Below are 13,233 nucleotides of genomic sequence, written 5' to 3'. Positions count from 1 at the left end.
CGCTAGAGAACTCCTTTGAGCTGACTTTGGTGCGCTCGTTCCCTTGCTGCGTTGGGCAGTAGCGGGCGTAGTGTCTAGGGCATGGCCGCTCCGCTTCTGCACCCTGCTCCCTCTTCTGCTGTGCTGGTGGCTCTGTGCGACCACCGCCTCTTCCTCCAAACTACTCAGGTCACCTGCATGACGTTCATTCCATGTGGGGTCGAGGACCTCATCGTCCTCCACATCATCTTCCACCCAGTCTTCACCCCTGCCCTCCTTGTCGGTCTCCACAATGCTGAACGCCGCAGCAGTTGGCACCTGCGTTTCGTCATCATCGGAGACGTGCTGCGATGATCATTGCATGTACTCATCTTGAGAAATAAGTGGTTGGGCATCGCTGCACTCAATCTCTTCCACTTCTGGGGCAGGGCTAGGTGGATGGCCCTGGGAAACCCTGCTGACAGAGTCATCAAAAAGAAGAAGAGACTGCTGTATGGCTTGGGGCTCAGACTGCTTGCCTGATTTGCAAGGGGGTGAGGTGAAAGACGGTTGGACATCGGCTGCAGGTGCCAACTGTGACCTTTCTGCAGTAGACTGGGTGGGAGACAATGTGAAGGAACTGGAGGCACTGTCAGCAGCAAACCAATCTACTATCGCCTCCACTTGTTCTGGCCTCATCACTTCTAGGGGCGTATGATGCCCTACCAAATACTGATGCAGGTTCTGTCGCCTACTCACACTTGAGGAAGGTGTTTCACTTGTGCGTGTAGCTGGCACAGATCGACCACGTCCTCTCCTTGCAACAGGAGCTCTACCAGCAGCACCACGACCCAGGCCACGGCCCTTATTTGACGGTCTCCTCATATTTCTGTAATTTAAGATCTTGCCCTAGAAAGGTTTTTATTGAATAGCGGAATAGGAAATATGATCCAAAAAAGTGTATGTATCTCGCACGTACAAAACCACACTAGGCCCCAATTACTATTGTTTCTACCCCTAAAAGGATGGATGAGGAGTAGGAGGAGTATGGAACAGACAGCACCCTCAAATCTTCAGAAGTATGAGATGACCCTCAAAAACTTGGAAAGGTGGATCTCACACGTACCGACACAGACTATCCCGCAATTCAATTGATCCTCAAAGGTTTTTATTGAATAGCGGAATAGGAAATATGATCAAAAAAAGTGTATGTATCTCGCACGTACACCACCACACTAGGCCCCAATTACTATTGTTTGTACCCCTAAAAGGATGGTTGAGCAGTAGGAGGAGGAGTATGGAACAGGCAGCACCCTCAAATCTTCAGAAGTATGAGATGAACCCCAAAAACTTGGAAAGGTGGATCTCACACGTACCGACACAGACTATCACGCAATTTAATTGATCCCCAAAGGTTTTAATTGAATAGCGGAATAGAAAATATGATCAAAAAGAAAGTGTATGTATCTCACACGTACACCGCCACACTAGGCCCCAATTACTATTGTTTGTACCCCTAAAAGGATGATTGAGGAGTAGGAGGAGGAGTATGGAACAGGCAGCACCCTCAAATCTTCAGAAGTATGAGATGAACCCCAAAAACTTGGAAAGGTGGATCTCACACGTACCGACACAGACTATCACGCAATTTAATTGATCCCCAAAGGTTTTAATTGAATAGCGGAATAGAAAATATGATCAAAAAGAAAGTGTATGTATCTCACACGTACACCACCACACTAGGCCCCAATTACTATTGTTTGTACCCCTAAAAGGATGGTTGAGGAGTAGGAGGAGGAGTATGGAACAGGCAGCACCCTCAAATCTTCAGAAGTATGAGATGAACCCCAAAAACTTGGAAAGGTGGATCTCACACGTACCAACACAGACTATCACGCAATTTAATTGATCCCCAAAGGTTTTAATTGAATAGCGGAATAGAAAATATGATCAAAAAGAAAGTGTATGTATCTCACACGTACACCACCACACTAGGCCCCAATTACTATTGTTTGTACCCCTAAAAGGATGGTTGAGGAGTAGGAGGAGGAGTATGGAACAGGCAGCACCCTCAAATCTTCAGAAGTATGAGATTGTGTTCACTGTACCCCACAAAGATTGTGTTCACTGCACTCCACAAAGATTGTGTTCACTGCACCTCAAAAAGGATTTTGTTCACTGCACCCCACAAAGATTGTGTTCACTGCACCCTAAAAGGATTTTGTTCACTGCACCCCAAAAAGATTGTATTCACTGTACCCCCCAAAGATTGTGTTCACTGCAACCCACAAAGATTCTGTTCCCTGTACCCCACAAAGATTGTGTTCACTGCACCCCACAAAGGATTTTGTTCACTGCACCCCACAAAGGATTTTGTTCACTGCACCCCAAAAGATTGTGTTCACTGCACTCCAAAAAGGATGTTGTTCACTGCACCCCAAAAAGGATTTTGTTCACTGCACCCCACAAAGATTGTGTTCACTGCACCCCACAAAGATTGTGTTCACTGCACCCCAAAAAGATTGTGTTCACTGTACCCCCCAAAGATTGTGTTCACTGCACCCCACAAAGGATTTTGTTCACTGCACCCCAAAAAGATTGTGTTCACTGTACCCCCCAAAGATTGTGTTCACTGCACCCCAGAAAGATTCTGTTCACTTTACCCCACAAAGATTCTGTTCACTGCACCCCACAAAGGATTTTGTTCACTGCACCCCAAAAAGATTGTGTTCACTGCACCCCAAAAAGGATTTTGTTCACTGCACCCCAAAAAGGATGTTGTTCACTGCACCCCAAAAAGGATTTTGTTCACTGCACCCCAAAAAGATTGTGTTCACTGCACCCCACAAAGGATTTTGTTCACTGCACCCCAAAAAGGATGTTGTTCACTGCACCCCAAAAAGGATTTTGTTCACTCCACCCCAAAAAGATTGTGTTCACTGCACCCCACAAAGATTGTGTTCACTGCACCCCAAAAAGGATTTTGTTCACTGCACCCCAAAAAGATTGTGTTCATTTTCCCCCTCAAAGATTGTGTTCACTGCACCCCACAAAGATTCTGTTCACTGTACCCCACAAAGATTGTGTTCACTGCACCCCACAAAGGATTTTGTTCACTGCACCCCAAAAAGATTGTGTTCACTGCACCCCAAAAAGGATTTTGTTCACTGCACCCCAAAAAGGATGTTGTTCACTGCACCCCAAAAAGGATTTTGTTCACTGCACCCCAAAAAGATTGTGTTCACTGCACCCCACAAAGATTGTGTTCACTGCACCCCACAAAGGATTTTGTTCACTGCACCCCAAAAAGATTGTGTTCACTGCACCCCAAAAAGGATTTTGTTCACTGCACCCCAAAAAGGATGTTGTTCACTGCACCCCAAAAAGGATTTTGTTCACTCCACCCCAAAAAGATTGTGTTCACTGCACCCCACAAAGATTGTGTTCACTGCACCCCAAAAAGGATTTTGTTCACTGCACCCCAAAAAGATTGTGTTCACTGCACCCCACAAAGATTGTGTTCACTGCACCCCAAAAAGGATGTTGTTCACTGCACCCCAAAAAGATTGTGTTCACTGCACCCCACAAAGATTGTGTTCACTGCACCCCACAAAGGATTTTGTTCACTGCACCCCAAAAAGATTGTGTTCACTGCACCCCAAAAAGGATGTTGTTCACTGCACCCCAAAAAGGATTTTGTTCACTGCACCCCAAAAAGATTTTGTTCACTGCACCCCAAAAAGGACATTGTTCACTGCAGCCCAAAAAGATTGTGTTCATTGCAGCCCAAAAAGATTGTGTTCACTGCAGCTCACACACAGAAAAATGGATGTGGATCACTGACACCTGCCTATCTCCTATCCCACACCACACAGCAATATCGATTGTAGTTTGTAGAACACAGTTTCCCTAAAATTCAGCAGCAGCCTCTCCCTAACAGGATTGAGAAGAGATCGTAGATCGGGACTAAGTGCAGACCCCACACAGCAATATCGATTGTAGTTTGTAGAACACTCTGACCCTAAAATTCAGCAGCAGCCTCTCCCTAACAGGATTGAGAAGAGATCGTAGATCAGGATTGAGTGCAGACCCCACCCCCCACACAGCAATATCGATTGTAGTTTGTAGAAGACACTGACCCTATAATTCAGCAGACTCTATCCCTAAAATGCCTACAACTCGCCCTGCCTAAACACTCCGACCTGTCCCTCAATTCTATCCGGACACAAATGGTTTTTTCCTGCCTGTCTTTCCCTAATCAGCAGCCAGCACGTTGATGTGTGCTCTGTCCCTGATCTAAGCAGCAGAATGAAGACGCTGCGGCTGCCTGGAACTTATAAAGACTTGGTCACATGCTTCAGACGGCCAATCACAGCTACTGAGACATTTGCAGGCATGGCTGGGATGGCTTAAGGCACACCAGTTAAACGATTGTTGATTGGCTGTTGAAAGCCCGCCATGAAAAGAGCGCCAAAGCATGCAAAACCCGGAAATAAAACGACCGAACACGGATTTTTACCCGAACATACAGTAAAGTGTCCGTGTCCGTGTTCGGGTACAAAAAATCCAATTATTCGGTACGAACACGAATAATACAGTCCGTGTTCGCTCAACACTACTGTTAACGTGTTGCTCTTTTGAGCCCTGCATAGCAAACAACATTTGCTGTTGTTGTTTTATTTACTTATTTATACAGTACCTTACAGTTTCGTGGCTGCACTTGCTGTCATTTGCAAGTGATGTACCTTGCATACTTGTACGTTAAAAATTTAATAAGAATCTATGAAATATAGCAAAGCATCCCAGAGAGGGCTGGGAAATATCCTGTTCGGGGTTTATACGTCTCCCAGGCTCCTCTCATACACAGTTAGGGATCTTTCGATCCAGTTCGGGTCTTGTCCCTCTCCCCCAGGACAATTTATACTCACCTGAGACAGACAGCCAGTGCTCTCGGCCTGAGAAATCAAACAACTCCTGTCTGTGAGAGGAAGAGGTTGATAAACGCTAAGCTGTATATGTGGAAGCTGACAAGCTGTAGGCTTGCTCAGCCTAGTAGTTAGGACCTATATTTGTGTATAGTTATATTATTTGTTCCTGTTCGTTTTCTGAGACACTGTACAGCACTTGTATATAGACTTGTAAATATCACAAATAAACATCACACTGTTTTATCACTACCTTCTTGAATTTGGTATCTGACTGTGCCTGAGAGACTACTTATTCCAGGGAGCTTTGTACCAGCTACCTGTTCCCCACTCACATATGGTGGAGGCCTGCGGGCAGCTGTAGTAGGTTACTACTTAAAGGGCCAGTACCTGGAGTAACTAAACATGGAGGAAATCTTCAAACAGTTGGTGTTATCTAATGCTGCACAGCAGCAAGCAAACGCTGCACAACAGCAAGCAAACGCTGCACAACAGCAAGTCAATGTTATCGCACAGGAGCAAACAAAGGTGCTGTGCCAAGAGACTTGTGCTGTACATGAGCAATCACAGAGGCTGTTTGAACAGCTAGCCACTAAGGATGATCAAACTTTTGAAAAGTTTGGTTCGACCAGAACACCCGAACTTCCCGAAAGTTCAGCCCGGATTTCAGAACCCCATTGAAATCAATGGGACCCGAACTTCGGTAATCAAAAAAACACAATTTTGAAGCCCTAAAACCCAATAAATGCCCCTAAAAAGTGCCTAGGGTTCTGGGTCATGCCCCAGGGACTATTAATCACACAAAAAAAGTTCTTAAAAATTGTCGTTTTTGATAGAGAGCCAATTATTGAAAAAATGATTGAAAAAAAAAAGAGATTTCTTTGGATTTAGTGTCTGGGGGGTCTAAAAAGTGTACCTGTGAAGTTTCAGCTCTGTAGCATGTCCAGAACCAGAAAAAAAAGATTGTTCGTATTAGAATTGCAGTAGAGCAGGATAGTGGCTCCGCTATTTTTACACCCGGCCGTTTTTGTTGCAGGCGTTTATTGGGCTTTTTTGTGGACGTCTTTGGAGGCAGGCTTGACATCTGAACTTCTGTGTAGGGGTATATATACACACACACATGTATGTATATATATATATATACATACACATATATAGGTGTGAAAGTAGCAGAACCCTATGCCTGCGCTAATGAAATAATTTGCAGGCATAGGGCTCCGCTCCTATCACACCTATATGTGTGTATGTGTATAAATACATATAAGTGTGTGTGTGTATATATACCCCTATACAGAAGTTCAGATGTTATGCCTGCCTCCAAAGACGCCCAAAAAATGCCCAAAAAAAATGCCTGCAACAACACACCTGGGCATTTTTGTTGCAGACGTTTTTTTGGGCATTTTTTGGGCGTCTTTGGAGGCAGGCATAACATCTGAACTTCTGTGTAGGGGTATATATACACACACACATATGTATTTATACACATACACATATATAGGTGTGAAAGTAGCAGAACCCTATGCCTGCGCTAATGAAATAATTTGCAGGCATAGGGCTCCGCTCCTATCACACCTATATATGTGTATGTGTATAAATACATATATGTGTGTGTGTATATATACCCCTACACAGAAGTTCAGATGTTATGCCTGCCTCCAAAGACGCCCAAAAAATGCACAAAAAAACGCCTGCAACAAAAGCGCCCAGGTGTGTTGTTGCAGGCGTTTTTTTTGGGCATTTTTTGGGAATCTTTGGAGGCAGGCATAACATCTGAACTTCTGTATAGGGGTATATATACACACACACATATATGTATTTATACACATACACACATATAGGTGTGATAGGAGCGAAGCCCTATGCCTGCAAATAATTTCATTAGCGCAGGCATAGGGTTCTGCTACTTTCACACCTATATGTGTGTATATATATATATATATATATATATATATATATACATACATACATACATACATACATACATACATACATGTGTGTGTGTATATATACCCCTACACAGAAGTTCAGATGTTATGCCTGCCTCCAAAGACGTCCACAAAAAAGTCCAATAAACGCCTGCAACAAAAACGGCCAGGTGTGAAAGTAGCGAAGCCACTATCCTGCTCTACTGCAATTCTAATACAAACAATCTTTTTTCTATGGCGGTCACCCTGACATGGAAGAGTTTGGTCACCCTGCCATAGCAGTCAGAGTCAGTTAACCCTACACTACACTACAGTCACCCTGACACGTAACACTTTCCCTACTGAAACTAGATTATTAAATCTAACTATAGTGGAAAATAGTACCCTAACTACACTAGATATCCCTTTCCTCACACTAATAATTGCTAAATGACACTTTTGAAGCCGAGGTAACAGAACTGCTTCCACTCTCTGGGGCTATCTTATATACTGGGGGGGCGTATTCACTACTGATTGGCCTCTGGACCCCCTAGTCACTCTAATCACATTCCTAGCATCCTTCTGCCCCCTTAATTGGCTTTTACTGATGGTTCTGGTCCAATCACGGGCTTTTAAAGCCTAGTTCCTGTCCCATTGAATTTTGGTCGGTTTTGGTTGCCGAATTTCAAACAGTCAATGTTCGGGTCGAACCAATGGTCGACCCGAACCGTTCGATCATCCCTACTAGCCACTGCTGCAAAAGCGTATAGGAAAATCCTGCTTGAGGTTGTGGAGACACTGGTCAGTAGTCACCTACTAAAATTGAAGTTGTTGGAGACAAGCCCTCAGTCATCCATGTGTATCACTTCCTCTCCATGGTGACTGCAGATGAGGACCCAGAGGCCTTTTTTCTGATGTTTGAAAGGGCCACTGAGAGGGAAGGTTGGCCTAAATCCCAGTGGGCCAAACTGGTCACCCCTTTACTTACTGGGGAGTCGCAGAAGGCCTATTACGATTTGGAGTTTGCGGATGCAAGAGAATATGAAAAGGTCAAGCAGGAAATCCTGGCCTGTCTCTGTGTCACCTTGGCCATTCAAGCACAGTGAGTCAACAGCTGGTCTGACCAAGATAAGAGGCCCCCAAGATTGCAGATATTCAACTTGATCTACCTGGTGTGAAAGTGGCTGCAACCGGAGTCCCTGTCTGGACCACAAATAATGGAGCGGGTCATCATGGATCGTTACCTGAGGTCTTTGCCTGCCTCCCTATGAAAGTGGGTGAGCCAAGGGGACCCCAAGTCAGCTGATAATCTCATGGAGCTCGTTGAAAGGTACTACACTGCTTAGAGCCTGGTCACCACTCCTACAACCACAGAGACTTTCTACCCAAAGCCACGGTCTCCCAAGGCAACCGATACGACTGTTCCAGGGAAACTGGGTGGTAAGCATGGCAAAGAGACAGGGGGGAGGATTTTTGGTGTCAGGTCTAAAGATTGGCATCCCAAACAAGGGAAGCCAGGGCCTGGCAGCAAACCTAACTGGATAAATGATAAGTGTTTATGTTGTCAGGAACTGGGACATGTTGCATGTTTGCTTCTGTTTCATGCATTGCAGCACCAAGTCTGGGTAAACAGATGTGCCAAATGACTGTCGATAATAAGCCTATTATGGCCTTTGATTACTTTGGTTAAAGTTGATTTGGTTAGGCCTTTAAATTCTCATGCAAAAACAAAGTTTCTGTGATTTGTGTACATGGGGATACCTGGGAGTATCCTATAGCCACAGTTAAGTTACAATCTGACATAGGTATTATGACTCATCTGGTCGGATTTGTACCCCACTTAGTGCATGAGGCCATAATTGGCAGGCATTTTACCAAGTTTTGGGAACTGTGGGATAGTCTAGATTCGGTTACAGTAGCTGAATCAGAGGAGGAGCCAGAATCCCTGGCCAGTACTGAAAATGTGGGGTCAGGTGACTCCTCTCAGGAATCCCCAGGTTTTCCTTTCTTTGGTATGGCAGGAGAACTGGTGGAGACTTCTGCTGACACTAATGCTGCATATGAATTTACTGATCTTAATGTGCACCAAGAGAACTTTGGTACTGAGCAGAGAAAAGACCCCTACCCTTGCCAGGGCCTAGGAAAATGTGGTAATGGTTAATAGTATATCTGTCGAACAAGGGGACATGCTTTGTTTTCCTTATTTCAGTAGCAATGAGGATTTACTGTATCAAGTGTATAAAAAGAATGGCTTTTGAAGTCCTTTAGTGCCATTACCCATTATTGAAGTCCCCTTTGAGAGTCTTTCCATGGACTTTGTGGGTCCACTACCTAAGTCTGCCCAGGGCCATCAGCACATTCTTGTGATAATGGATTATGCTACCTATTACTCTGACACAGTCCCTTTACACAACACATCTGCTAAAACTTTGCCAAGGAGTTGTTTATGATAATTGGTCATGTTGGGAACTCTAAAGAGGTCCTTACAGACCAAGGCACCCCATTCATGTAACGAGTAACTAAAGAATTGTGCAAATTGTTTAAGGTGACACAATTGCGAACCTCTGTGTACCACCCTCAAACTGATTACTTGGTAGAACGCTTTAATAAAACATTAAAGAGTATGTTGAAAAAGGTTGTTGACAAGGATTGGAAAAACTGGGACTTTTGCTTCCATAGTTGATGTTTGCCATCAGGGAGGTTCCCCGGTCCTCTATGGGGTACTCTCCATTCGAGTTTCTCTGTGCGAGACACCCTCTGGGAGTCTTAGACATAGCAAAGGAAACTTTGGAGGGGGAGCAGACTACCCACAAAAGTGTAATTGAGCATATTGCGGAGATGCAGTACAGAACTGCAGCGATAATGCCCATGGTAAAGGCAAGCTTATTTCAGGCCCAAGAAGCCCAACAAAGAATATACAACAAGGGGGCCTGACTCAGTGATTTCTCACCTGGTGACAGGGTCCTGGTCTTACTTCCCACTGTTAAAAGTGAAAGGGTCCCTTTTAAGTGGTTGAAAGAGTTGGGGAGGCGAAATACAAGGTATAGCAATCGGGTAAAAGAAAGCCTGAGCAAATATACCATGTGAATCTGTTAAAGCCCTGGAAGAATAGGCTGGCATTAGTTGCAAACTATGTGCGGGACGCATTACGCCCAAAAAAGTACAAGAGCATCTTTGGAGCGTAATGTGTCCCGCAATTTTTTTTGCGCGATGTTACCGCGATTCGGCAGGCGGAAATCGCGGCAACATCGCACAGCGTTTGGGGTACTGTTGCAAATCATGGGCAATGCACAGGCGTCCCGTGATTTGCAATGATTTCCGGATCGCGGGCGGAATCGCGGCGATTCTGCCCGCGATAAATACGCTGACATGTGAATGCAGCCTTATGTACTATGAAAGGGATATGTGGTGTTTATACCTTTTGGTCTGTAGATGTCAATGTTTATAGTTGTTATATGTACAATATTTTCTAAACTCTGTACAAGTTAGTTCTAGTTTCTGTTCCTCTTATTATACACTTAGAAGAAAGCTCACATGTTTTATAGAAGCTCGAACATGTTAATAAAGCACCTTGCCTCCCAGACTACAGAACACAGCAATACGTAGTAACATTTTTGAAGAATCCCTGTTTATCCTGTATGCTTGCCTGTTAGCTCTAGGAAAAAAATGAGCTGCTAGACAGACCATTCACATTCATAAATACTTAATTCTAATGAGCTATACTATCTCGCCTTCCTCTTTTCACACCTCTCAGTATGAGGGTCAGCACAACAGCCTAGTCATTTCAGAAGAAAAGGTCAGCAATAGCAGCGTCTATGCTTTTCTCATGACAACAAGTTACCTTTAGAGCTTGCTTCCTAAGACGTAACAGAAATCAACTTTTAAATGTTAGAGAATGTATATATATATATATATATATATATATATATATATATATATATATACATCACATAAGATACAATGTATAGAACATAGTGCAATATATAATCCTACTTGCTGAAATTACTTTTTACTGAAAGCAGTTTAACCTACTTTTCCAGTAGTAAAGAACACAAACAGTATGAGTGCACAGTTAGTAAATTAGGACATATGCAGTCACAATGCCTAGGGCAATGGCATCTCAAAATATGCACATAACAATCAGACTGTTGTACCAAATTTATAGTATCCCCACAAATTAACCTTTGCTTGCTCTGGAATAAGTTAGGATAGAAATTAGATTGCTGGGGGTACTGTACATTGCATTTGCACCAATCTTATCTATGCTTTATGCTACTTTTAAAAAGGCTCTGCAGGAGCATAGAAATTATATTTGACTTGCATATTTCAGAAAAAATTAAAGATATGATTGGCAAAATGCTACAAAGAAGTGGTTCTACAAAGGAACAGTTAGTTTTAAAGGAGTCCAAAATTACACGGTGAATGAAAATCATAATAAATGTAATGAAACAATATTATATAATTTTCTCAAAAATATAATAACCAATATTTAGCTGTTAAAACTGTAAAAATACCTTTTGGCACATATGCAATTTTTTAATAAATGTTTTTATGAAATGCTTCACTGCACATTTTCCTTTGAATGCTATTTTAAAATATTTAATAATAGGGTCTTCACTGTTTATTACTAAAATACATATTTTGCACAAGTAGTTCATTTTTTGAATGATAACTGTTTGTGTTTGTAGCCTCTAATCACAAGCCACCAGCTTATACAGGCCCCCACATAATGACTGCTTTGGACATTCTGAGATCCAGTTGTAGGGTAATAAACAATATGGGTGTTAGGCAGCCTTCTGAATTCTCCTTTTAGCTGAGAGTTAATGAGTCTCTCAGACTCCTAGCTGTTCCCATCAGCTGCAAGGTAACAAGTCTTCTCAGACTCCTAACTGCCCCCATCATCAATGAGTCTAGTCACATGCCCTCTAGCTGGATTGCTTCACAGTGCATGAGGCGCCTTATTTAAACCTCATCGGCCTGCACCTTTGTGCTTGTGGTAGTATTAGCTTCCTGGCTCCCTATTGTCTCCCTGCCTGACCAGCATTGATAGTACAGGTACTCTTCCTTGTCTCAGTCTCTCAGTCTCTGTGCCACCTGGCCAGAAACTATAGCATTGTGTTTGCCAGTTTGTCTTAATCAAACAGGGGCTGCTATAGGCAGAAGAAACACCAGCCAGCTATAGTTCCTTACTTCGGGCTCTTTCACACGGCCACTCCGATTTTTTATTCCGCTGCTGCACTTTTTTTTTCACAGACATGGATGACACTTGTGTCCTCTGCTCCGTATGTCCGCATATCATCCCATCCGTTTGCGGATGATATACGGACATAATGCATGTCTATGGGGATTGCGGATGACACCGCTGACATCCGATTTTGCATCCGTTCCATTTTTTAAACGGAAGAAAAATAGGGTTCTGTTCCGTTCCAAAAAACGGAACAGAACTGAAAGGACGAAAATCGGGTGTCAGCAGATAGTCATCCGCTGACATCCGCAATCCCATTGACATGCATTATGTCCCTTTTCATCTGCAAAAAAATGGGATAAAATACGGACATACGGAGCGCCCGTGTGAAAAAGCCCTTTGGCACTGGGCTGTAGGGTTGCCACCTCATCCCTTTAAACCAGGACACACATTAATTACACAGGTTCTGAGGCTGATTAAAGTTGTAATTAAACTCACTTGGTTCCTATGTGCATTTTATCAGCCTCAGGACCTGTGTGATTAATATGTGTCCTGGATTAAAGGGATGATGTGGCAACCCTACTGGGCTGTGCATTACTATGGAACCTCTCTTTTTGTCTCTAAGGTAAGCAACAGATGACAGTAACAGATGACAGCAATGGTGTTTCAGATGGGCCTGTAAGGGGGCCCTTGTCCCACAAACCAACGATCTAATCCCACTGATCACCAAAGTAGTTTCTTTTCTGATCATTATTATTTATTAATCTCATGTTTATTATTGACTTTTTCTAGTATAGGACACAAGAAAGTTACAAAATGTATCTACTCTGGATGTCAAACAAACAATGTATGATATGTTTGCATTAATCAATGCATTCATGTATTAAAAGTTGGAAGTATAGTTTTAAGCATGGGTTCCCTGAGTTTTAAATGTTTCTTTAAGGGTTCTTCAATGATAAAAATTTTGAAGAGATTGATTTAGAGCAGGGGTGTTCAAACTTTTTTTAACCACTTGCTTACAGTGCACCTTCACCCCCTTCCTGCCCAGACCGATTTTCAGCTTTCAGCGCTCTCACACTTTGAATGACAATTACTCATACAACACTGTACCCATAAAAATTTGTGTCCTTTTTTTTCACACAAAATAGAGTTTTATTTTGATGGTATTTAATCACTACTGTTTTTTTTTTATTTTTGTGCTATAAATAAAAGACTGAAAATATTGTGAAAAAACACATTTTTCTTTGTTTCTGTCATATAA

This window comes from Pelophylax lessonae, assembly GCF_965119305.1.
Source record: "Pelophylax lessonae genome assembly, chromosome: 4".
In the NCBI taxonomy this organism is placed as follows: Eukaryota; Metazoa; Chordata; class Amphibia; order Anura; family Ranidae; genus Pelophylax; species Pelophylax lessonae.
The sequence above is the reverse complement of the archived record's forward strand: the minus strand, read 5'-3'. Positions refer to the sequence as shown.